The sequence below is a fragment of the Eriocheir sinensis genome, unplaced genomic scaffold (genome assembly GCF_024679095.1).
Source record: "Eriocheir sinensis breed Jianghai 21 unplaced genomic scaffold, ASM2467909v1 Scaffold420, whole genome shotgun sequence".
Classification (NCBI taxonomy): domain Eukaryota; kingdom Metazoa; phylum Arthropoda; class Malacostraca; order Decapoda; family Varunidae; genus Eriocheir; species Eriocheir sinensis.
In genome coordinates this window covers 187,393-212,500 of record NW_026111744.1, presented here as the reverse complement: position 1 = coordinate 212,500, position 25,108 = coordinate 187,393, and the positions used below count along the sequence as shown (strand labels likewise).

General features: G+C 45.1%; 2 long non-coding RNA genes across 3 annotated transcripts; both read right to left on the bottom strand.

Moving 5' to 3' along the window:
• Positions 1 to 1,295: 1,295 nt before the first annotated feature.
• LOC126992211 (uncharacterized) lies at positions 1,296 to 5,436 on the bottom strand. The gene is made up of 2 exons (XR_007746348.1): positions 4,147 to 5,436; positions 1,296 to 2,902 (listed from the first exon to the last, which is right to left on the bottom strand). It is a non-coding gene; the product is annotated as an uncharacterized LOC126992211 (long non-coding RNA).
• Positions 5,437 to 7,053: 1,617 nt separating this feature from the next.
• On the bottom strand, positions 7,054 to 19,072 carry LOC126992212 (uncharacterized). 2 transcript variants are annotated; one of them, XR_007746350.1, is made up of 5 exons: positions 18,436 to 19,072; positions 15,397 to 18,022; positions 12,456 to 12,781; positions 7,404 to 7,482; positions 7,054 to 7,186 (listed from the first exon to the last, which is right to left on the bottom strand). It is a non-coding gene; the product is annotated as an uncharacterized LOC126992212 (long non-coding RNA). The 2 variants fall into 2 exon arrangements; XR_007746349.1 differs by having other exon boundaries at positions 12,456 to 18,022.
• Between the last annotated feature and the right edge of the window lie 6,036 nt (positions 19,073 to 25,108).

The window sequence follows — 25,108 nt, the reverse complement described above, 5'->3', positions numbered from 1 at the left end:
AGGAGGAGAGGCTAGATTTGGCAGGGAGGGAGAGATATGGCAGGGACACAGGCAGGGAGAGAGTGATTTGGCAGGGACAGAGGCAGGGAGAGGGAAATATTTGGCAGAGACATGTAAAGAGAGCAGGGAAGGACACAGTGCTGGGAGTTTTAGTAAGAGGACCTGGAAACAGTGCTCAGAAGGGAAAGACTCTGATGGTTTGGACAAGTAAAGAGAGCAGGGGAGGACACAGTGCTGGGAGTTTTAGTAGAGGACCTGGAAACAGTGCTCAGAAGGGAAAGACTCTGATGGTTTGGACATGTAAAGAGAGCAGGGGAGGACACTGCTGGGAGTTTTAGTAGAGGACCTGGAAACAGTGCTCAGAAGGGAAAGACTCTGATGGTTTGGACATGTAAAGAGAGCAGGGGAGGACACAGTGCTGGGAGTTTTAGTAGAGGACCTGGAAACAGTGCTCAGAAGGGAAAGACTCCAAAGGTTTGGACATGTAAAGAGAGCAGGGAAGGATACAGTGCTGGGAGTGTTGGAGAGAATGGAGGTAGAAGGAAGGAGACCAGTTGGTAGACCTAGGAAAACGTGGAGAAGGTGTGTACAGGAAGACTTGGCAGTGATGGGACTGGATGAGCATTGGGCAGAAGACAGAGTAGAATGGAGGTAGAAGGAAGGAGACCAGTTGGTAGACCTAGGAAAACGTGGAGAAGGTGTGTACAGGAAGACTTGGGATTGATAGGACTGTATAAGCATTGGGCGGAAGACAGAGTAGAATGGAGGAGAGCCATAAAGCGTCCAACCGCTCAGGAAGATTGAATTAAATGGACCTTAACCTAAATAATGATGATGATAATGACATTGTACTTACCAGGGATTGAGTGGTCATAGTAGTAGTAGCAGTAGTATCAACGATCAGCTGTCATGGAAGTACTATATGAGGGATTCAATAGTACACATAGTAGCTGTATAGAGGATTTAATAGTACACATAGCAGTATAGAGCATAGTAATAGTAATAGTAGTAGTAGTAGTCTCAGCGATCTCCTTGAGTCCGTCGTCAATGTAGATGCCGTTCCCCTCCTCCACCACCTTAGTAACATTGATGTGGCTGAGGTCAACAACATCCGCCGAGCACATCTCACAGAACTCCTTGTCCGTTGCGAGCTTGACCCGGCCGCCAACCTTCCGCCGACGCTCCCTGGGAAAGGTCAGGTCAGGTTAGGTTAGGTCGCGAGAGGTCATGGTGGGGTCAAACGAGGGTGGGTTATGTTTTAGGAGGCAAGTAAAGAAATGGAAAAATCACTGGGCTATTTTTTTATATATATATTTTTTTGTGTGTGTGTGTGTTTGTGTGTGTGTGTGTGTGTGTGTGTGTGTGTGTGTGTGTGTGTGTGTGTGTGTGTGTGTGTGTGTGTGTGTGTAGTGGAAGGCAGGGTACAGGGTTCCTCTTCTTACTAAAACCTTGATTAAAAGAAAATAAATAAATATATATAAATCCTGGGAGCTATTTTATTCTTATGTTATGTAAATGGTATGTCAATTAGTGTTTCCTATTCATGACTTTTATATGCAGATGACACAGTATATATATTAGCTGTAACACACAAGGATGCCACATTTAATAACCATACTATTGAGCCAATCTGTCAGTTTATTTTCTTCAACAATGACACCTAGTCTTTCCATATGGTCTAATTCCTTCTTAAGTTTATCCCTCAGAGCAACAGGTATTTCTCTAGGAGGGTGAGCCACAGGGACAGCACTTGGACCAAACTGTAATTCAACTGTTGGAAAGTTGGAAAGTTTTGTTTAGTGGGTGCAACATCTGTGGTCATATGCCGGAGAGAGACAGAAGAGGAAAGGATTATAGGAGAAGGGAACAGACCCCAGGAGACGGGACACAACCCCCGATTAATACCTGGTACCCATTCACTGCTGGGTGGACAGGGGCGTAGGGTATCGGAAAAGCCGCCCAAATTTATCCACTCTGCCCGGGAATTGAACCCGGGCTCTCTCAGTTGTGAGCCAAGTAATTTGCCTGTACCATCCAGCAGGCATCCCAGTCCCTCAAATACATCAAAGAATTCCTCCAACATACCATTTGCACCATGAATTGTAGGCAATGTCCAGCGCACACCTGTGGTCGATGCATGTGTAGGCATTGGCACCCTTCAGCTGCATGGGCGGAACCTTAGACATCTGTGGGAGAGAGAGAAAGAGAGAGATTGACAAATAATATAGAGGGAGAGGAAGATAAGTGAGATACAGGGATTTTAACACGACAATGAGGTTAACCCAGTAGCAGCAACGGGCCAAATTTGTGGCTTTACCGTGTAGCAGCGACAGGCTAAATTAATTTGTGCCATGATATAAACCCCAAAAAATAGATGATACATAATCTGATTGCAAATACTTTGATATATATGAAATGGTTTGTGTGAGGGGTGATTTTTTTCTCATTTTTCTCGCTTGGAGGGACCATTAAGAAACATGATCCCCGCTGCTACTGAGTTAATATCTGTGTTTTTATGAGCGTTTTTTCAAGTTCATTGCGCAGAGGAAGGGTCAGACTACCACCAGGGTCATCAAACTACCCCTGGAAATGCCCCAAACACCTATGAAAGCCTTGTCAAGTATTTTTTTCTACAACAAAGGAGACAGCTCAAGGGCACACACAAAAAAGGAAACTATATTAAAAAAAAAAGCCTGCTACTCGCTGCTCCCAAATACCACGTGTCAACTCCTGTGCAGATGACAAAAACCTGGATCTTCAAGTCCCTCCCTGTCTTAGCCTGTGGGGGGAGTCTCAACACTCTGCCCCTGCTGTGGGTGGTGTGAAGGGTGTGGGGGGGTCTGGTGCAAGGCCCACAGCTCCACCGTCAGGCTCAGGGGGGAGTCTCCAGGTCCGACAGGTGCTGGGGAGGGAAGGCACTGTATCAGAACACTCCTTACCCTGAGAGCATGTCAAGATACATAACACAGGAACATTCAGTAGATATGTGTCATTAAAACCTCTCTTGAACCCAGCTATTAAAACCTCTCTTGAACCCAGCCATTAAAACCTCTTGTAAACCCAGCCATTAAAACCTCTCTTGAACCCAGCCATTAAAACCTCTTGTAAACCCATGCAGCTATTAAAACCTCTCTTGAACCCAGCCATTAAAACCTCTCTTGAACCCAGCCATTAAAACTTCTCTTGAACCCAGCCATTAAAACCTCTCTTGAACCCAGCCATTAAAACCTCTCTTGAACCCAGCCATTAAAACCTCTCTTGAACCCAGCCATTAAAACCTCTTGAACCCAGCTATTAAAACCTCTTGAACCCAGCCATTAAAACCTCTTGTAAACCCAGCCATTAAAACCTCTTGAACCCAGCCATTAAAACCTCTCTTGAACCCAGCTATTAAAACCTCTCTTGAACCCAGCCATTAAAACCTCTTGAACCCAGCTATTAAAACCTCTCTTGAACCCAGCCATTAAAACCTCTCTTGAACCCAGCTATTAAAACCTCTCTTGAACCCAGCCATTAAAACCTCTCTTGAACCCAGCTATTAAAACCTCTTGAACCCAGCCATTAAAACCTCTCTTGAACCCAGCCATTAAAACCTCTCTTGAACCCAGCCATTAAAACCTCTCTTGAACCCAGCTATTAAAACCTCTCTTGAACCCAGCCATTAAAACCTCTCTTGAACCCAGCCATTAAAACCTCTAGTAAACCCAGCCATTAAAACCTCTTGAACCCAGCCATTAAAACCTCTTGAACCCAGCCATTAAAACCTCTTGAACCCAGCTATTAAAACCTCTTGAACCCAGCTCTTGAACCCAGCCATTAAAAACTCTTGAACCCAGCTATTAAAACCTCTCTTGAACCCAGCCATTAAAACCTCTTGTAAACCCAGCCATTAAAACCTCTTGAACCCAGCTATTAAAACCTCTCTTGAACCCAGCTATTAAAACCTCTCTTGAACCCAGCTATTAAAACCTCTGAGCCCAGCTATTAAAACCTCTCTTGAACCCAGCCATTAAAACCTCTCTTGAACCCAGCCATTAAAACCTCTCTTGAACCCAGCCATTAAAACCTCTCTTGAACCCAGCTATTAAAACCTCTCTTGAACCCAGCTATTAAAACCTCTTGTAAACCAAGCCATTAAAACCTTACCTTATCGCTTGTGTGAGTCCTCCCCTGCATAGGAACAGCCGTGTCATCCAGGGGTAGACCAGGGAATCAACCACTCATATCCACGGTAGACCAGGAAATTGACCACTCCTCCAGGGGCCAGTAGACCAGGAAATCAACCACTCAGCGGATGACCAGTGTTGTGTAGCTCTCCAGCCTGAAATTGAGGGAGTTCGTAACCTAACCGATCATGGATATTAATTAATTAGTGTTTTTACTCAAAGACAAACTGTGTGCGATGAACATTCAGCGACTCGGAAATAATCACTGGATATTTACGACACAATAACAAAAATATCTATCACACCTGAACCATTGGATACCTGCGACATTATCAGTAAAGGCAATTAGGACACTCACTCACGAGGACGTCTCAGAATTAGTGCGCCGAGTTTTATTATCGAGGCTAACATGGCTGTGGTCTGGGGCGTGGAACCTCCTCAACGGTGACGAGGTGTTCTGTGGTTGAAGCTCGGCCCTGGAGGTTTCTTGTAGACCCGGGTGGATGTGGTAATGCCCGGGTGGAGCAGCAACGGCCGTAGAGGGTTGGGATGTACACTGTAGAGTCTTCCATGGCAAACGTTGCCTGTTCTTTACTAACTAGAGAGAGAGAGAAAGACACAGAGAGAGATTGAGAGATAGAGAGACAGACAGAGAGAGATTGAGAGAGAGAGAGACAGAGACAGAGCAACACACACACACAGACGTACGCACAGTGCAGTGAGGGAGAATTAAGCAACACACACACACACAGACGTACACAGTGCAGTGAGGGAGAATTAAGCAACACACACACACAGACGTACACAGTGCAGTGAGGGAGAATTAAGCAACACACACACACACACAGACGTACACAGTGCTGGGAGGGAGGAAGGACAGGCAGCATGGCGGTACATTGTTTATTACGGAACGAAATTCGCGTTACAGCTGCAAGGTGCTCTCAACCACAATGCCTTACAAAACCAGCAGTAGTTACCTCCTCCTGCTGCAGCGACCTCCCCAAGACGGAGGGCCCCCAGACCCCGCCCAGCGAGGATGCGCCTCCCCGGCCACCTGGTCAAAGCCTGGTCAACCAGTCAGCCAGAGAGGTGCGCCCCCGCCGACAGGGCCCAGAAGCCTTCCGCATCGGGCGGGTCACCACAGCCGCCTCTTCTTGCTGCTCAGGAACACAACAGGCTAAAAGGCAACAGTTACACACACGGACATATAAAAAAAAGAAATCCTAACCGACATCTCAGAGGGAGACGCCCAAAGGCGGCAGACTCAAACGCAGAATGGAAAACACCCGTTCTGTGAAAGAGCCAACCGTTGTACCCCTAACACCCTAGGCCCCACCAGCCTCCTCCTGTGAGGAAAACTGGTCCTCAGTTTGGGCAGCTCGGAGCTACCCTGGCGGCAAAGCTGTAACACAGACTGGCCCGCGTACAACTCCGCCGCCTAAACTAACACCTTGCCAGACCTCCCTACGGGAGAATCTGACATCTATCTGCGCGTCTTTCAAGCGTTGTTCGACTCTACCGCCGACCACCCGTCCGCCCGCCCGTTCCCATCGCACGCCCGTCCGCCCATCCGCCCCGCCCCAACCCGCCCGCAAGCGTGCGAGCAGAGGTACGACGAGCGTCAGTGCAGCGGAACGTAGCGCACGGGTTCCGTGCGTTCAGACGCGTGTCAGCACGGTTCAGCGAGACGCTGCTGCCTGCCTACCTGACCGAGGGTGGGGTGCCCGCCCGACAACCTGACCGCAAGGTGGCCTGCCTACCTATCTGATGGCCCGACTGACAGCCTGACCGCCAGATAGCTTGCCTGTCACCTGCTAGCCTGACTGCCAGGTGGCACACCCGCCCGTCGGCCTGATGGACAGACGGCCACGCCCATGCCTTCCTGACACAGTGATTAGCTAAGTCCCCCACACACAAAAAAGACACTCACACAAAAAAAAAACTCACACACCCTACATAACCTGCACCGTAGTGCTACCCCAAACCTCAGCAGCTCCCGCGTTGCACACCGCCACCGCCGTTGGTCGCCCGGCAGCATCCACCCAGCGCCTAGCCAGGGACAACAGCTAAAGAGCTAGGGAGGAAGGGGGTTATGGGGAAAAAAAACATACATAGAAATGAAATCCTAGCAGTCACACAGCAACACACAGCAAAAGGTCAAACACACGGCAGGCCTGCCATCACACACACAAACACACACAGCACACACTAAACCAAATACCGTGGATATACCGTAGTGACGTGATGTGATGTCCTCGCTGCACGCGCCTCCGGACTGCCACACACACACACACGCTAGCTATTGGGTATAAACACACGGGAAAAAGGCATACAAAAAAAAGACATCCTAAATAAAATAACACACACAAGCCCTTAGCGGGGTTTGGGAGGCAGACGGAGGAGGGCCAGTTGGCATGGGAAAGGGAATCGCCCTGCCCAGGAGATGGATATGGTCTTACCCCTCTGGCGTGAAGGTTACCCAACACACCAGGCGTTAAGGCTCGACACAACCCAAATCCCAGGAGGCTCATCCCCCAACCCACTTCCAGCCCACCAACCATTCTACCCCACCCTCCCTTACCCACTGAGTACCCACAGACATACACCAAAAAAAAGACTCCACTCCCATCAGACTCCTTGGAAGAAGGCAGCCTGATCCACCTAATAAAAAAGCCAGGCTCAACCTTACGGAAGAGTCTGGCAAAACGTCGGCGGAGACAACGCGAAAGACTAACGCCTGGCCAAGCAGAGCCCGACCGCTCTGGCCCCGGAAGAGAGGCCAGAGTAGTAGAGTCGGCTTCCCTACGGAGAAAACCGACAAAAAACTTCAGACATCTCGGAGGAGACCGTCTGAAGGTGGAAGACTCAAACGCAGAACGGAATCACACCGTTCTGTGAAAGAGCCAACCGTTGTTACACCTAACACCCTAACACCCTAACACCCTACACCAGCTAAACAAACACCCTACACCCTGACGTGCTGCTCCCGCGCTGCGCCGATGCGCTCCACTTACGCGCCTCTGAAAGAACAAGACCGACTTAGACACAACCCAGGAGACTGACGGAGAATTAGACACACTATGAAAATTATACAAGAGCAACAGTATTTAATGATCTCGTTATTTGACCGACTATCATTTCATTACTATTATTGGTATTGTTATATTCATTACTATTATTGGTATTATTATATTCATTACTATTATTGGTATTATCATAATCATTATCATTGTTTACCTGGACGCCAGAGGATACAGGCAAAGGGTGACACACACGGCCACCTCCATCAACGTGTCTCTCCAGGCGGGGCAACACGCTGGAAGTACAGGGAGACTCAGACATGCGGAGAGGCAGCAGCGGAGACATCCAGACATCTTGGCTCAGACACAGGTGGCTGCTCCATTAACCCAGCAGCAGCGACGGGCCAAGTTTGTGGCTTTACCGTGTAGCAGCGATGGGCCAAGTTTGCGCCATGATATTTAAACCCCCCAAAATTGATGATGCATAATCTGATCACAAATGCTTTGATATATATTATGAAATGGCTTGTGTGTCCAAACTCCTTATGCAAGAGTTAAGAACATAAGGAGTCTGCAAGAGGCTGGTTAGGTTATACAAGGCCATGGCTTTATCTAACCTCTTCTTGAATGTATCTATGGTATTGGCACCCACAACATGGCCCCCAAGCCTGTTCCACTCATCCACCACTCTGTTAGTAAACCAATTCTTGCCTATGTCTTTGTTGAATCTGAATTTGTCTAACTTAAAACCATTGCCACGCGTCCTACCTGGCTCTTTTACTATCAAAATCTTATTGACATCCCCTTTATTAAATCCCTTCATCCATTTATAGACTTCGATCAAGTCTCCTCGCAACCTTCGCCTTTCTAGCGAGTGTAGATTTAACTGCTTCAGCCTGTCTTCATAAGGCAAGTTTCTCACCCCCTGAATCATCTTTGTCATCCTCCTCTGTACAGATTCTAACACCTTGATATCCATTCTATAGTAGGGGGACCAGAACTGAACCGCATAATCGAGATGAGGTCTAACTAGTGCTAAGTAAAGTTTGAGGATGACTTCAGCGCTCCTATTGCTTACGCTCCTTGAGATGAAACCAAGTACTCTGTTGGCCCAATTTTTGGCCTGAATGCATTGAGCCCTAGGACGGAGGTCAGCGCTCACTAGGACTCCTAAGTCTCTCTCAAGCCCAGACCTGCTTAGAGGAGTGCCATTTAAGGAGTAATTGTGTGAGGGGTTGTTCCTGCCTACACTCAGAATGCTACACCTCCCGACATTGAATACCATCTGCCACTTCCCCGCCCAATCATATAGTCTGTCAAGCTCATCCTGGAAAATGGTAGCATCCCTGTCTGATTGGGTTACACTACTGATCTTGGTATCATCTGTGAACTTGCTGACATCACTACTAATTCCTGTGTCAAGTCATTGATGTAAATAATAAAAAGCAGAGGACCCAGCACCGACCCTTGTGGGACTCCACTCGTAACACTGCCCCATTCAGATTTTTTACCATTGATTTGCACTCTCTGCTTCCTACCACTGAGCCACGCCCTGATCCAGTTCAAAACTTTACCAGCTACGCCGTGAGCCTGTAATTTTAGTAATAGCCGGTGATGAGGGACTTTGTCGAACGCTTTACTGAAATCTAGATACAATATGTCATAGTTTTCATCTCGGTCAACCGCCTCGATTACTTTAGTGTAGAAGGACAACAGGTAAGGCAAGACCTATCCTTTGTGAACCTATGCTGTGAATCATGAATTAAATTATGCTTTTCTAGATGGTCCAGAATGCTCCCGGCTATAATTTGTGGCTTTACCATGTAGCAGCGACGGGCCAAATTTGTGGCTTTACTGTGAAGCAGCGATGGGCCAAATTTGTGGCTTTACCGTGTAGCAGCAACGGGCCAAATTTGTGCCATGATTTAAACTCCCCAAAATAGATGATACCTAAACTGATCACAAATGCTTTGATGTATATTATGAAATGGTTTGTGTGAGGGTGATTTTTCTCATTTTTCTCGCTTGGAGGGACCATTAAGAAACATGACCCACGCTGCTTCCACCACTACTGGGTTAAGGTCAACAAAATTGTAATGCCAAAATTTAATTAAGTACGGGAAAGATAGAAATTAGGGAGGATAAGTAGTTTTAAGTATTTTTAAGAATGTATAAATTCCATCTCTGTCTCTTCCGTGCTTAATTGAATTTTTCTTAAACTAAAAATGGTCAAATCATCACTGATCTCCTCTATTATGCATATATAATCATTTTTGCAATTCCTAACATTATATATCCATTTAAATAATTTTTCACACATATACAAATACTACTCTTACATATACCCAATACTGTCCAACCCCTTATGCAAGAGTTAACCAGCATCTTCATTCTTTCATCCCTATACTGTCCAACCCCTTATGCAAGAGTTAACCAGCATCTTCATTCTTTCATCCCTATACTGTCCAACCCCTTATGCAAGAGTTAACCAGCATCTTCATTCTTTCATCCCTATACTGTCCAAACCCATTATGCAAGAGTTAACCAGCATCTTCATTCTTTCATCCCTGTGCTGTCCAAACCCATTATGCAAGAGTCAACCAGCATCTCCACTCTTTCATCCCTATACTGTCCAAACCCCTTATGCAAGAGTTAACCAGTATCTTCACTCTTTCATCCCTATACTGTCCAAACCTCTTATGCAAGAGTTAACCAGCATCTTCATTCTTTCATCCCTGTGCTGTCCAAACCCATTATGCAAGAGTCAACCAGCATCTCCACTCTTTCATCCCTATACTGTCCAAACCCATTATGCAAGGGTTAACCAGCATCTTCATTCTTTCATCCCTATACTGTCCAACCCCTTATGCAAGAGTTAACCAGCATCTTCACTCTTTCATCCCTATACTGTCCAAACCCCTTATGCAAGAGTTAACCAACATCTTCACTCTTTCATCCCTATACTGTCATAAGAACATAAGAACGCAGGAGTCTGCAAGAGGCCGGTAGGCCTGTACGAGGCAGCTCCTTTGGCCCTAAGCTCCCGTGTATCTAACCCCACCTAATATCGCTGTCCATGAATTTATCTAGTCTATTTTTTCATGACAATGTACTGTCCAAACCACATGATGCAAGTTAGTTAACCACCATCTTCATTCTATCATCCCTATTGAATCTGAATTTATCCAGTTATATCCCGTTTCTTCGTGTCCTACCCGGTTCTCTTACCAACAAAACCTTATGAATGTCTCCCTTATTAAAGCCCTTCATCCATTTATAAACCTCGATCATGTCTCCACGCGCCCTTCGCCTTTCTAGAGAATGCAAGTTTAACTGTTTGAGTCTTTCCTCGTATGGCAAGTTTCTCAACCCCTGAATCATCTTAGTCATCCTCCTCTGCACCGATTCTAACATTTTGATATCCATTCTATAGTAGGGTGACCAGAACTGAACCGCATAGTCAAGATGAGGTCTAACTAATGCTAAATATAGTTTGAGGAAGACTTCGGGGCTTCTGTTGCTTACGCTCCTTGAAATAAATCCCAGTACCCTATTAGCTCGATTTCCAACCCCTTATGCAAGAGTTAACCAGCATCTTCATTCTTTCATCCCTATACTGTCCAAACCCATTATGCAAGAGTTAACCAGCATCTTCACTCTTTCATCCCTATACTGTCCAAACCCATTATGCAAGAGTTAACCAGCATCTTCATTCTTTCATCCCTATACTGTCCAACCCATTATGCAAGAGTTAACCAACATCTTCATTCTTTCATCCCTTACACTGGTAAACTCTGGGGCACCCTTCCTGTGTCTATATCTCCTCCTGCCTTCGACTTGAATTCTCTCACGAGGAATGACGTATCGAGACGCCTCTCCTCCCGAAACTGACCTCCCTTTCGGCCGCTCATAATTTTTGTCTCTGAAGGAGTAGCGATTAACCTGAGAGCATCGGCAGACCCTTTTCTGGGCTTTCACGAGTCATGGCTGTGGTATGGTGGACCCTAAAAAGGGCTCGCCATAAAACCCCTGATTCAAGCTAATTGTAGGCGGTTGTGGCATAGAGGAACCCACCATGCATGCCCTGGGTCATTGTGGTGGGTGAGTGATCTTGAGGTGGGCTTTTTTGTCATGGGTGGTGCTGTAAGGTCATGGCAGACTGAATTAGCCATCCATACAGTAATCACTCGTCAAATTCTTTAAAGTAGACAACAAGCGACTCTCGGCTAGATGCCGCGCGTCACAAGACTGTTTATTTTGTGACAAACACCACACAAACAGAATGGAGTTTGAGTAAAAGAAATATTCTTAATGGCTTTATAGTTATGAGGAGCAGGTGCTCTGATGTACGTTCCATGCTCTTTTCTTAGTCTCAAAATGCAGTGTAATTTTGCCATTTCTCGGCCACTTCTCGGCTTCCCCACGGCCCAAGCCCACGTGTTAAGCCCTTCCCGGCGGAGGATCTATATAGAGACGTTTGGAAATTGGGACTTTTTGTCGGCGCGTCTGTGTACAGACGTTTGCTCTCATTTGCCCTCATTAGATAGTATCATGGTGCCACTATAAACACTCGCCTGCGCCAGAACGGGCTGGGCCGACCCCCCAAAAAATAGACAATTCCTTACTACTGACAAAATGAACAAAATAAATTATTATTAGGCATCTCAAACCCCCGGAGACTTGCCGACATTGCCTCTCAAGGACAGTCACCCTTGTGCTTGTGCAACACACATCAGCTAACACCGGGAATTTTTGCATTTTTCCTAGTTTCTTTTATTATTATAGTCTATCACGTCAGGGAGAAAGAGACCTCTTGAGCCGGAGGAAATGACTCCTTTGGTAGCTGAGGATATAGATGCTGATTTTTTGGATGAATTTGATGATCCTGACTCATGTACCATCAGTGGTTACACTCTAAACCTTCATTTGAATGTATCAATATACATATAACCAGTCTAACTTAACCCTTTCATTGCTAAACGCTTGCAGTGGGCGTTAGGCGTGTTTGCTGGTGGTGCTAAACGCTCACTGCGACCTCCAGCCGCACTCAAATCTCCCGTGTATGAGAGTGTTCCAACACTAACTCTCACAACACAGGATTGACAAGTGAGTGTTTTCTACTAAACTTGGTGGAAAATCATGTCAGCCCTGCTGCCGGGAAGGGGTTAACGGGCTTTTTCTAAACCTATTTTCTTGTTTGCCCTAGAGTGGTTTCTTTAGCTGTAAAAAACAATATCCATTATCCACACAACTATGTCAAAATGCTTACCGGTCTCCCCAGCTGAAGAGGTCACGGACAGAGGAGGTCATGTGCGCCTCCCCAAGCCCATGTCCCCCGGCGTCCATCTCCCGGAACACTGCCACACAAACAAACGCTAGCTATGGGTATAAAAAAAGATTACGTGCAAAAAGTTCACACACAAAAAAATACATCCTAACAAAATAATAGTGCGAAGGCATAACGCCCACGCACACACACACACAATCATACGACAGGCCTGCCATTCACACACAGACGCACACACAAGAGAACCCACTTAACCAAACCGTCGGTGTCGTCGCGATGAGTCCTCTGCATGGTCCGTCCGCGGCATCCTGCAAAAACAGAGAGGCATATTAGAAAAGGGAACATTAAAGGCCACTTCCACAGTCCATCATGGTCTTTGTAACACTCCCGAACCAAGCTATAGAATCCCATACTGTTCAAAATGGCGCGGTCTTCGATGACACACTAAATACAAAGAGCTTTTCCTGTATTGTGTCGTCAAATTTGTGGACTTGAATATAAACAGGATCCCAGCTTACTCATCTCCCTTCTCTTCCCTTTCCTTCATATCATAAACACAGCTTTTCCTGTATAGTCTTGTCAAATTTGTGAACTTGAATATAAACAGAATCTCAGCTCACTCGTCTCCTAATCTCATCTCCCTTCTCCTCCCTTTCCTTCGTACCATAAACACACAAGACCTTTCCTGTATAGTCTCGTCAAATTTGTGAACTTGAATATAAACAGAATCTCAGCTTACTCATCTCCCTTCTCTTCCCTTTCCTTCATATCATAAACAGAGAGCTTTTCCTGTATAGTCTCGTCAAATTTGTGAACTTGAGTATAAACAGAATCTCAGCTTACTCATCTCCCTTCTCTTCCCTTTCCTTCATATCATAAACAGAGAGCTTTTCCTGTATGGTCTTGTCAAATTTGTGGACTTGAATATAAACAGGATCTCGGCTCACTCGTCTCCTAATCTCATCTCCCTTCTCCTCCCTTTCCTTCGTAGCATAAACACACAAGACCTTTCCTGTATAGTCTCGTCAAATTTGTGAACTTGAATATAAACAGGATCTCGGCTCACTCGTCTCCCAATCTCATCTCCCTTCTCCTCCCTTTCCTTCGTATCATGACAATATAAGACCTTTCCTGTATAGTCTTGTCAAATTTGTGAACTTGAATATAAACAGGATCTCGGCTCACTCGTCTCCCAATCTCATCTCCCTTCTCTTCCCTTTCCTTCGTAGCATAAACACACAAGACCTTTCCTGTATAGGCTTGTCAAATTTGTGGACTTGAATATAAACAGAATCTCAGCTCACTCGTCTCCTAATCTCATCTCCCTTCTCCTCCCTTTCCTTCGTATCATGACAATATAAGACCTTTCCTGTATAGTCTCGTCAAATTTGTGAACTTGAATATAAACAGAATCTCAGCTCACTCGTCTCCCAATCTCATCTCCCTTCTCCTCCCTTTCCTTCGTATCATGACAATATAAGACCTTTCCTGTATAGTCTCGTCAAATTTGTGAACTTGAATATAAACAGGATCTCAGCTCACTCGTCTCCTAATCTCATCTCCCTTCTCCTCCCTTTCCTTCGTACCATAAACACACAAGACCTTTCCTGTATAGTCTCGTCAAACTTGTGAACTTGAATATAAACTCCAGACACCGTACAAGGAAATTTCGAAGGCTCTGGTATTGGTTTTGGAGCTTACTAACCCATCATGAGGAACTGTGAAACTGGGCCTTAGACACAGATGCAGAATTATAGCCATGCAAAAGGCAAATTACTTATATATAGTACATGAAACTGGCCATCACGGGGAGTTAACTTATGGCAAAATATATTACTAACCCCGGAAATTAAGTGAGACTGAAAATTTAAAGAAGCATTATGAGAGAGAGCACCGTGCAGGGCTTAGTAACAAGGATTTCGGTTAATTTACATTCACGTACGGATTGAGATATCGGCAAGGCTTGAAGCTGCCGATATCTTTACATGGAAGAAGCGCCTGGCTGGGACGGACAATTATACAGTGGCAAAGCAAACTAGGACTGACAATTATACAGTGACAAAACTAGCTAGGATTGACAATTATACAGTGACAAAGCAAACTAGGATTGACAATTATACAGTGGCAAAACAAACTAGGACTGACAATTATACAGTGACAAAACAAACTAGGATTGACAATTATACAGTGACAAAACAAACTAGCAAGCAGAGCCGGGCACCACAAACACACTGGAAGGAACCTTGAGCGATAGATAACTTAGACATTAATTAAAAGGAAGGAAGGGATGAAGATAGACAGAGGAGGAGGAGAAGGAGGAAGAGAGAGAATGGACGATAGGAAATAGGATGCAAGATTTGACCGCCAGAAAGAACGTCACTCAAAGGATAACTTAGACATTAATTAAAAGGAAGGAAGGGATGAAGATAGACAGAGGAGGAGGAGGAGTGAAAGGAGAAAAAGGAGAAGGAGATGAAGGAAGAATAGAGGAGGAAAGAATGGAGGAAAGTCGGGGAGGGGGAATGGAAAAGGGAAGGAGGGAAAGTGAAAAAGGAATAAAGGAGAATAGAAGGAATTGGATTATGAGCAGGAGGAGGAGGAGGAGGAGGAGGAGGAGAGAGAATGGATGACAGGGAAATGAGATGCAAGATTTGACCACCAGAAAGAATTATAAACGTTAATTAAGCAAAAGATAACTTATTCATTAAAAGGAAGGAAGGGATGAAGATAGACAGAGAGGAGGAGGAGGAGGAGGAGGAGGAGGAGAGAGTAAACTTAAGACTAAAAACAATCACTTGATATCATTTAGTATTCCATAATGTTGCCGAGCTCTGCACACTAGTCACTCCCAATGATTAGACAGCTAACCAGTGATAGCCTATCCTCACTAACACACTGAGGACATATGTTGACCTAAATTGACCTATCTATCTTGGTGTGACTCTCCGTGATGTCTCCCCTGCTTGACCCGGCATCTCCGCGGTCCCACACGAGTCCGGCCTCTGTCACGGCAGCTCTGGGAAGACAAAACATATCTGACAGAAAACATACTGCATGACACACGAGGCTGGTCCATATACATACTGCATGACACACGAGGCTGGTCCATATACATACTGCATGACACACGAGGCTGGTCCATATACATACTGCATGACACACGAGGCTGGTCCATATACATACTGCATGACACACGAGGCTGGTCCATATACATACTGCATGACACACGAGGCTGGTCCATATACATACTGCATGACACACGAGGCTGGTCCATATACATACTGCATGACACACGAGGCTGGTCCATATACATACTGCATGACACACGAGGCTGGTCCATATACATACTGCATGACACACGAGGCTGGTCCATATACATACTGCATGACACACGAGGCTGGTCCACATACATACTGCATGACACACGAGGCTGGTCCATATACATACTGCATGACATTCTCTCCAGTGACTCTCTCTATCATCTCTTTTTCTCTCCATCTCTCCCTGTGTCTCTCTCTCCTGTTACCTACATCTTGCTAAGCCAACACATCCATCACCATTAAGTCAATACCCCCATCACCATTAAGTCAATACCCCCATCACCATTAAGTCAATACCCCCATCACCATTAAGCCAACACCCCCATCACCATTAAGCCAACACCCCCATCACCATTAAGCCAACACACCCATCACCATTAAGTCAATACCCCCATCACCATTAAGTCAATACCCCCATCACCATTAAGCCAACACATCCATCACCATTAAGTCAATACCCCCATCACCATTAAGCCAACACATCCATCACCATTAAGTCAATACCCCCATCACCATTAAGCCAACACATCCATCACCATTAAGCCAACACCCCCATCACCATTAAGCCAACACACCCATCACCATTAAGCCAACACACCCATCACCATTAAGTCAATACCCCCATCACCATTAAGTCAATACCCCCATCACCATTAAGCCAACACACCCATCACCATTAAGTCAATACCCCCATCACCATTAAGTCAATACCCCCATCACCATTAAGCCAACACATCCATCACCATTAAGCCAACACACCCATCACCATTAAGCCAACACATCCATCACCATTAAGCCAACACATCCATCACCATTAAGCCAACACCCCCATCACCATTAAGCCAACACATCCATCACCATTAAGTCAACACATCCATCACCATTAAGCCAACACATCCATCACCATTAAGCCAACACATCCATCACCATTAAGCCAACACCCCCATCACCATTAAGCCAACACATCCATCACCATTAAGCCAACACATCCATCACCATTAAGCCAACACATCCATCACCATTAAGCCAACACATCCATCACCATTAAGCCAACACATCCATCACCATTAAGCCAACACATCCATCACCATTAAGCCAACACCCCCATCACCATTAAGCCAACACATCCATCACCATTAAGCCAACACATCCATCACCATTAAGCCAACACATCCATCACCATTAAGCCAACACATCCATCACCATTAAGCCAACACATCCATCACCATTAAGCCAACACATCCATCACCATTAAGTCAATACCCCCATCACCATTAAGCCAACACATCCATCACCATTAAGCCAACACATCCATCACCATTAAGCCAACACATCCATCACCATTAAGCCAACACATCCATCACCATTAAGTCAATACCCCCATCACCATTAAGTCAATACCCCCATCACCATTAAGTCAATACCCCCATCACCATTAAGCCAACACATCCATCACCATTAAGTCAATACCCCCATCACCATTAAGCCAACACATCCATCACCATTAAGTCAATACCCCCATCACCATTAAGCCAACACATCCATCACCATTAAGCCAACACATCCATCACCATTAAGTCAATACCCCCATCACCATTAAGCCAACACATCCATCACCATTAAGCCAACACATCCATCACCATTAAGCCAACACATCCATCACCATTAAGCCAACACATCCATCACCATTAAGCCAACACATCCATCACCATTAAGCCAACACATCCATCACCATTAAGCCAACACATCCATCACCATTAAGCCAACACATCCATCACCATTAAGCCAACACCCCCATCACCATTAAGTCAATACACCCATCACCATTAAGCCAACACATCCATCACCATTAAGCCAACACACCCATCACCATTAAGCCAACACATCCATCACCATTAAGCCAACACATCCATCACCATTAAGCCAACACATCCATCACCATTAAGCCAACACATCCATCACCATTAAACCAACACATCCATCACCATTAAGCCAACACATCCATCACCATTAAGCCAACACATCCATCACCATTAAGCCAACACATCCATCACCATTAAGCCAACACATCCATCACCATTAAGTCAATACCCCCATCACCATTAAGCCAACACATCCATCACCATTAAGCCAACACATCCATCACCATTAAGCCAACACATCCATCACCATTAAACCAACACATCCATCACCATTAAGCCAACACATCCATCACCATTAAGTCAATACCTCCATCACCATTAAGCCAACACATCCATCACCATTAAGCCAACACATCCATCACCATTAAGCCAACACATCCATCACCATTAAGCCAACACATCCATCACCATTAAGTCAATACCCCCATCACCATTAAGTCAATACCCCATCACCATTAAGCCAACACACCCATCACCATTAAGCCAACACATCCATCACCATTAAGCCAACACATCCATCACCATTAAGCCAATACCCCCATCACCATTAAGCCAACACCCCCATCACCATTAAGCCAACACATCCATCACCATTAAGTCAACACCGCCATCACCATTAAGCCAACACACCCATCACCATTAAGCCAACACCCCCATCACCATTAAGCCAACACATCCATCACCATTAAGTCAATACCCCCATCACCATTAAGTCAATACCCCCATCACCATTAAGCCAACACATCCATCACCATTAAGCCAACACATCCATCACCATTAAGTCAATACCCCCATCACCATTAAGCCAACACATCCATCACCATTAAGCCAACACATCCATCACCATTAAGCCAACACATCCATCACCATTAAGCCAACACATCCATCACCATTAAGCCAACACATCCATCACCATTAAGCCAACACATCCATCACCATTAAGCCAACACATCCATCACCATTAAGCCAACACATCCATCACCATTAAGCCAATACCCCCATCACCATTAAGCCAACACATCCATCACCATTAAGCCAATACCCCCATCACCATTAAGCCAACACATCCATCACCATTAAGCCAATACCCCCATCACCATTAAGCCAACACATCCATCACCATTAAGCCAACACATCCATCACCATTAAGCCAACACATCCATCACCATTAAGCCAACACATCCATCACCATTAAGCCAACACATCCATCACCATTAAGCCAACACATCCATCACCATTAAGCCAACACATCCATCACCATTAAGCCAACACATCCATCACCATTAAGTCAATACCCCCATCACCATTAAGCCAACACATCCATCACCATTAAGTCAATACCCCCATCACCATTAAGCCAACACACTCTCTCTCTCCCTTTCCCTTATTCTCTCTCTCTCTCCCTTTCCCTTATTCTCTCTCTTTCTCCCTCTCCCTTATTCTCTCTCTCTCTCTCTCTCTCTCTCTCTCTCTCTCTTAGTCTCTCTCTATCCCTCTCCCTTATTCTCTCTCTCTCCTCTCCTTAAGCCAGCAGTGAAAACCCCAACAACTCTGAACACTCCAAGGACTGTCTTACCATAGATCACATTAATGGCCAATCCCTACTCGCAAACTTTGATGAAATAAAAATGTTAATGAGTGACAGAAATAGATATTCTTTGCGTCATGAAAACATGGCTCTCCCCTTACACGCCCGACACATACATCAACATTCCCAATTATAAAGTGTTCAGGTGCGACGGCGGCCGAGGTGCAGGTGTCTGTCTCTATGTTAGTGATACCTTTGCTTCTGAAATAATAGACACTAAAATAACTAAACGAACAGGGACTGAAGACATATGGGTCCGAGTGCAGTGCAGGATATTACCATCTGTCATAGTAGGATGTATTTACAGACACCCAAAGGCTCTCGCTAATTCATATGATCATATAACTGAAACTATACGATCTATTATGCTTCATAAAAAAACATTCCTAGTACTAGGCGATCTAAATGACGACCTTCTCTCGCCTACCAGCAAACTCTCACGCTTACTAAAGAATAATAAACTAACACAACTAATAAGCAAACCCACACGACTAACCCCCACCACTGCTACACTACTGGATGTAATGATAACCAATAACCCTGACCTCATATTACAGAGTGACGTAATCCCTATCGCTGATCACGAGCTTATCACAGCCACAGTCAATATGAAAAAGCCAAAACGAATACCAGTTATAAAAACATTCAGAGACTTAAGATAAATTCTGCGAAAGCCTGCTAAACAACGTCACCGAACTGAATCAAATATTAAACACGGATAATGGGTGGATCTGTACTGAAGGGCTGAAAGAAACATATTTGACAAGGAAGGAGTGTAAGCATTTCCACCAAGGACCTTCTTTGTGTGTGTAGTTTGACCGTAGTCCGCTTGTTTGCCTGTTGGTGGGGGAGCAGGCCTCTATTTAACGGTCGTGTGTGTGTGTGTGTGTGTGAGTAATAGTTGTTCCGTAATTCGCTTGTTTGACCCTGTGGTAGTTTGAGCTTTCATTGTTAAGGTGTTCTGTGTGTGTGTGTTAACGGCCACTTTGAATGTCGTTTCCAGGTGTGAGCATTTCATGAGACATCCAAGTAGTGAGACATCCCATATCCTCATATACCTGAATTTCTGACAAGGTACTGTGTCTTTTGTCATCTGCTTTTTTTTTTGTCGGGGTCTGTCCCACCCAAGTTTATTTATTTTATCATGAAAGCAAATGATGACGTATGTGTGTGTATATAACGAGGATATTAACAATCACTCTTCTTCTCTGTGACATTTCTGCATCGCTATTTAAGTTTTATTAGTACTGTGGTAGTTCTAGATGTTTCACTCTAGTACATGAACCTGAAGAAACACCTATTTACGTTCCGCGATGGTAAAATATGATCCAGGGATGTCTCACGACACCGGATGGTAGATGACTCCACACCTCTGTATATAATGTTAAGAACACCTATTTGTTAAAGGCTGTGTGTGTGTGTGTGTGTGTGTGTGTAATTTATGACCCTGGTATCACGGCCCGATCCGAATACTCATTACAATTAAGAAATGTCCTATATTTTAAGATGTCCAGGCTATTAACATTTCAGTATATTTATCTTAGGGTAGTTTATGACCTGGGCTAGTTTAAAGTTTTTCTTTTATACAATGTATTCTGAAGAAATAAGTAGTTTCATATATTTATCAAACTTTGTAAAGCTTTATTTTAACTATTTTATCCAGTAAAGACACAAGAGCTCTGATCCTCTTTAGTGACTATATAAAGAAACACTGAAGTGCTGAAAGGCTTTCTAGAAATTGAAATCATTTAACGGAATTATTAGTTCTATGACCCGATTTATGTATGATTCCTCTGGTTTTATGTAACCTGAAATAACACCTATTTGACAAGGCTTTCTGAGTGTGTGTGTGTGTGTGTGTGTGTGTGTGTGTGTGTGTGTGTGTGTGTGATTCCTCTGTACCATGAACCTGAAGAAACACCTTATTTGACAAGGCTTTCAGAGAGAGAGAGAGAAGAGAGAGTAGTTTATGACCCTGGTGGTAGTTTCTCTCTCTGTACCGTGAACCTGAAGAAACACTCTATTTGACAAGGCTTTCCATGAGCATATAGGGTAGTGTATGACCCTGGTGGTACACACACACACACACACACACACACACACACACACACGGCTATTGGATAGAGCGTCTGTCCAACCTGAAGGTGAAGTTGGGTTTATCTTCACGGTGTAGTGACCCCTGTTCACCCAGCAGTGAGTAGAACCTGACGTTAAACACGGATTAATGACAAGGCTTTCGGAGGTGTGTTTCCAGGGGTAGTTTTATGACCCAAAGATGGTACACACACACACAAACACACACACACACATGCACACAAGAAAGCACCTATTTGAAAGGCTTATAAGGAGAGAGAGAAACTATACCCATCAATACCATTTATGACCCTTGGTGGTAGTTTGACCTTCCTCTGTACCATGAACCTGAAGAAACACCTATTTGACAAGGCTTTCCTAGGAGGTGTGAGCATTTCAGGGGTAGTTTTATGACCCTGGTGGTGGTGTAGTTGACCCTTCCTCTGTACCATGAACCTGAAGAAACACCTATTTGACTAGTCTTTCGTGGGAGTTTAGGGTATTTCCAGGGTACTATTATGACCCTGGTGGTAGTCTGAGCCTTCTTCTGTACCGTGAACTTAAAAGAACACTCATTAGAACACGTAATTTACTAGTCTTTCGTGGGAGTTTAGGGTATTTCCAGGGGTACTTTTATGACCCTGGTGGTAGTCTGAGCCTTCTTCTGTACCGTGAACTTAAAAGAACACTCATTAGAACACGTAATTTACTAGTCTTTCGTGGGAGTTTAGGGCATTTCCAGGGGTACTTTTATGACCCTGGTGGTAGTCTGAGCCTTCTTCTGTACCGTGAACCTCAATAAACACAAATTAGAACTCGACAACTCATTAGAACTCAAAAGAACGAACGCATTTGACAATACCAACCTTATAGAGCCGTATTACAAGACATTTCGTTAGCCAAAAACACCTATTTGACAAGGCTTTCCTAGGAGGTGTGAGCATTTCCAGAGGTAGTTTTATGACCCTGGTGGTAGTGTGACCCCTCCTCTGTACCGTGAACCTGAAGAAACACCTATTTGACAAGGCTTTCCTAGGAGTTGTGGGCATTTCCAGGGGTAGTTTTATGACCCTGGTGGTAGTGTGACCCCTCCTCTGTACCGTGAACCTGAAGAAACACCTATTTGACAAGGCTTTCCTAGGAGGTGTGAGCATTTCCAGGGGTAGTTTTATGACCCTGGTGGTAGTGTGACCCCTCCTCTGTACCGTGAACCTGAAGAAACACCTATTTGACAAGGCTTTCCTAGGAGGTGTGAGCATTTCCAGGGGTAGTTTTATGACCCTGGTGGTAGTTTGCCCCTTCCTCTGTACCGTGAACCTGAAGAAACACCTATTTGACAAGGCTTTCCTAGGAGGTGTGAGCATTTCCAGGGGTAGTTTTATGACCCTGGTGGTAGTTTGACCCTTCCTCTGTACCGTGAACCTGAAGAAACACCTATTTGACAAGGCTTTCCTAGGAGTTGTGGGCATTTCCAGGGGTAGTTTTATGACCCTGGTGGTAGTATGACCCTGCCTCTGTACCGTGAACCTGAAGAAACACCTATTTGACAAGGCTTTCCTTGGAGTTGTGGGCATTTCCAGGGGTAGTTTTATGACCCTGGTGGTAGTTTGACCCTTCTTCTTTACCGTGAACCTGAAGAAACACCTATTTGACAAGGCTTTCCTTGGAGTTGTGGGCATTTCCAGGAGTAGTTTTATGACCCTGGTGGTAGTTTGACCCTTCCTCTGTACCATGAACCTGAAGAAACACCTATTTGACAAGGCTTTCCTAGGAGGTGTGAGCATTTCCAGGAGTAGTTTTATGACCCTGGTGGTAGTTTGACCCTTCCTCTGTACCATGAACCTGAAGAAACACCTATTTGACAAGGCTTTCCTAGGAGGTGTGAGCATTTCCAGGAGTAGTTTTATGACCCTGGTGGTAGTTTGACCCTTCCTCTGTACCATGAACCTGAAGAAACACCTATTTGACAAGGCTTTCCTAGGAGGTGTGAGGATTTCCAGGGGTAGTTTTATGACCCTGGTGGTAGTGTGACCCCTCCTCTGTACCGTGAACCTGAAGAAACACCTATTTGACAAGGCTTTCCTAGGAGGTGTGAGCATTTCCAGGGGTAGTTTTATGACCCTGGTGGTAGTGTGACCCCTCCTCTGTACCGTGAACCTGAAGAAACACCTATTTGACAAGGCTTTCCTAGGAGGTGTGAGCATTTCCAGGGGTAGTTTTATGACCCTGGTAGTGTGACCCCTCCTCTGTACCATGAACCTGAAGAAACACCTATTTGACAAGGCTTTCCTAGGAGGTGTGAGCATTTCCAGGAGTAATTTTATGACCCTGGTGGTAGTTTGAACCTTCCTCTGTACCATGAACCTGAAGAAACACCTATTTGACAAGGCTTTCCTAGGAGGTGTGAGCATTTCCAGGAGTAGTTTTATGACCCTGGTGGTAGTTTGACCCTTCCTCTGTACCATGAACCTGAAGAAACACCTATTTGACAAGGCTTTCCTAGGAGGTGTGAGCATTTCCAGGGGTAGTTTTATGACCCTGGTGGTAGTTTGACCCTTCCTCTGTACCATGAACCTGAAGAAACACCTATTTGACAAGGCTTTCCTAGGAGGTGTGAGCATTTCAAGGGGTAGTTTTATGACCCTGGTGGTAGTGTGACCCCTCCTCTGTACCGTGAACCTGAAGAAACACCTATTTGACAAGGCTTTCCTAGGAGTTGTGGGCATTTCCAGGGGTAGTTTTATGACCCTGGTGGTAGTTTGACCCTTCCTCTGTACCGTGAACCTGAAGAAACACCTATTTGACAAGGCTTTCCTAGGAGGTGTGAGCATTTCCAGGGGTAGTTTTATGACCCTGGTGGTAGTTTGACCCTTCCTCTGTACCATGAACCTGAAGAAACACCTATTTGACAAGGCTTTCCTAGGAGGTGTGAGCATTTCCAGGAGTAGTTTTATGACCCTGGTGGTAGTTTGACCCTTCCTCTGTACCATGAACCTGAAGAAACACCTATTTGACAAGGCTTTCCTAGGAGATGTGAGCATTTCCAGGGGTAGTTTTATGACCCTGGTGGTAGTGTGACCCTTCCTCTGTACCATGAACCTGAAGAAACACCTATTTGACAAGGCTTTCCTAGGAGATGTGAGCATTTCCAGGGGTTGTTTTATGACCCTGGTGGTAGTGTGACCCTTCCTCTGTACCATGAACCTGAAGAAACACCTATTTGACAAGGCTTTCCTTGGAGTTGTGGGCATTTCCAGGAGTAGTTTTATGACCCTGGTGGTAGTTTGCCCCTTCCTCTGTACCGTGAACCTGAAGAAACACCTATTTGACAAGGCTTTCCTAGGAGTTGTGAGCATTTCCCGAGGTAGTTTTATGACCCTGGTGGTAGTGTGACCCCTCCTCTGTACCGTGAACCTTAAGAAACACCTATTTGACAAGGCTTTCCTAGGAGTTGTGGGCATTTCCAGGGGTAGTTTTATGACCCTGGTGGTAGTGTGACCCCTCCTCTGTACCGTGAACCTGAAGAAACACCTATTTGACAAGGCTTTCCTAGGAGGTGTGAGCATTTCCAGGGGTAGTTTTATGACCCTGGTGGTAGTTTGACCCTTCCTCTGTACCATGAACCTGAAGAAACACCTATTTGACAAGGCTTTCCTAGGAGGTGTGAGCATTTCAAGGGGTAGTTTTATGACCCTGGTGGTAGTGTGACCCCTCCTCTGTACCGTGAACCTG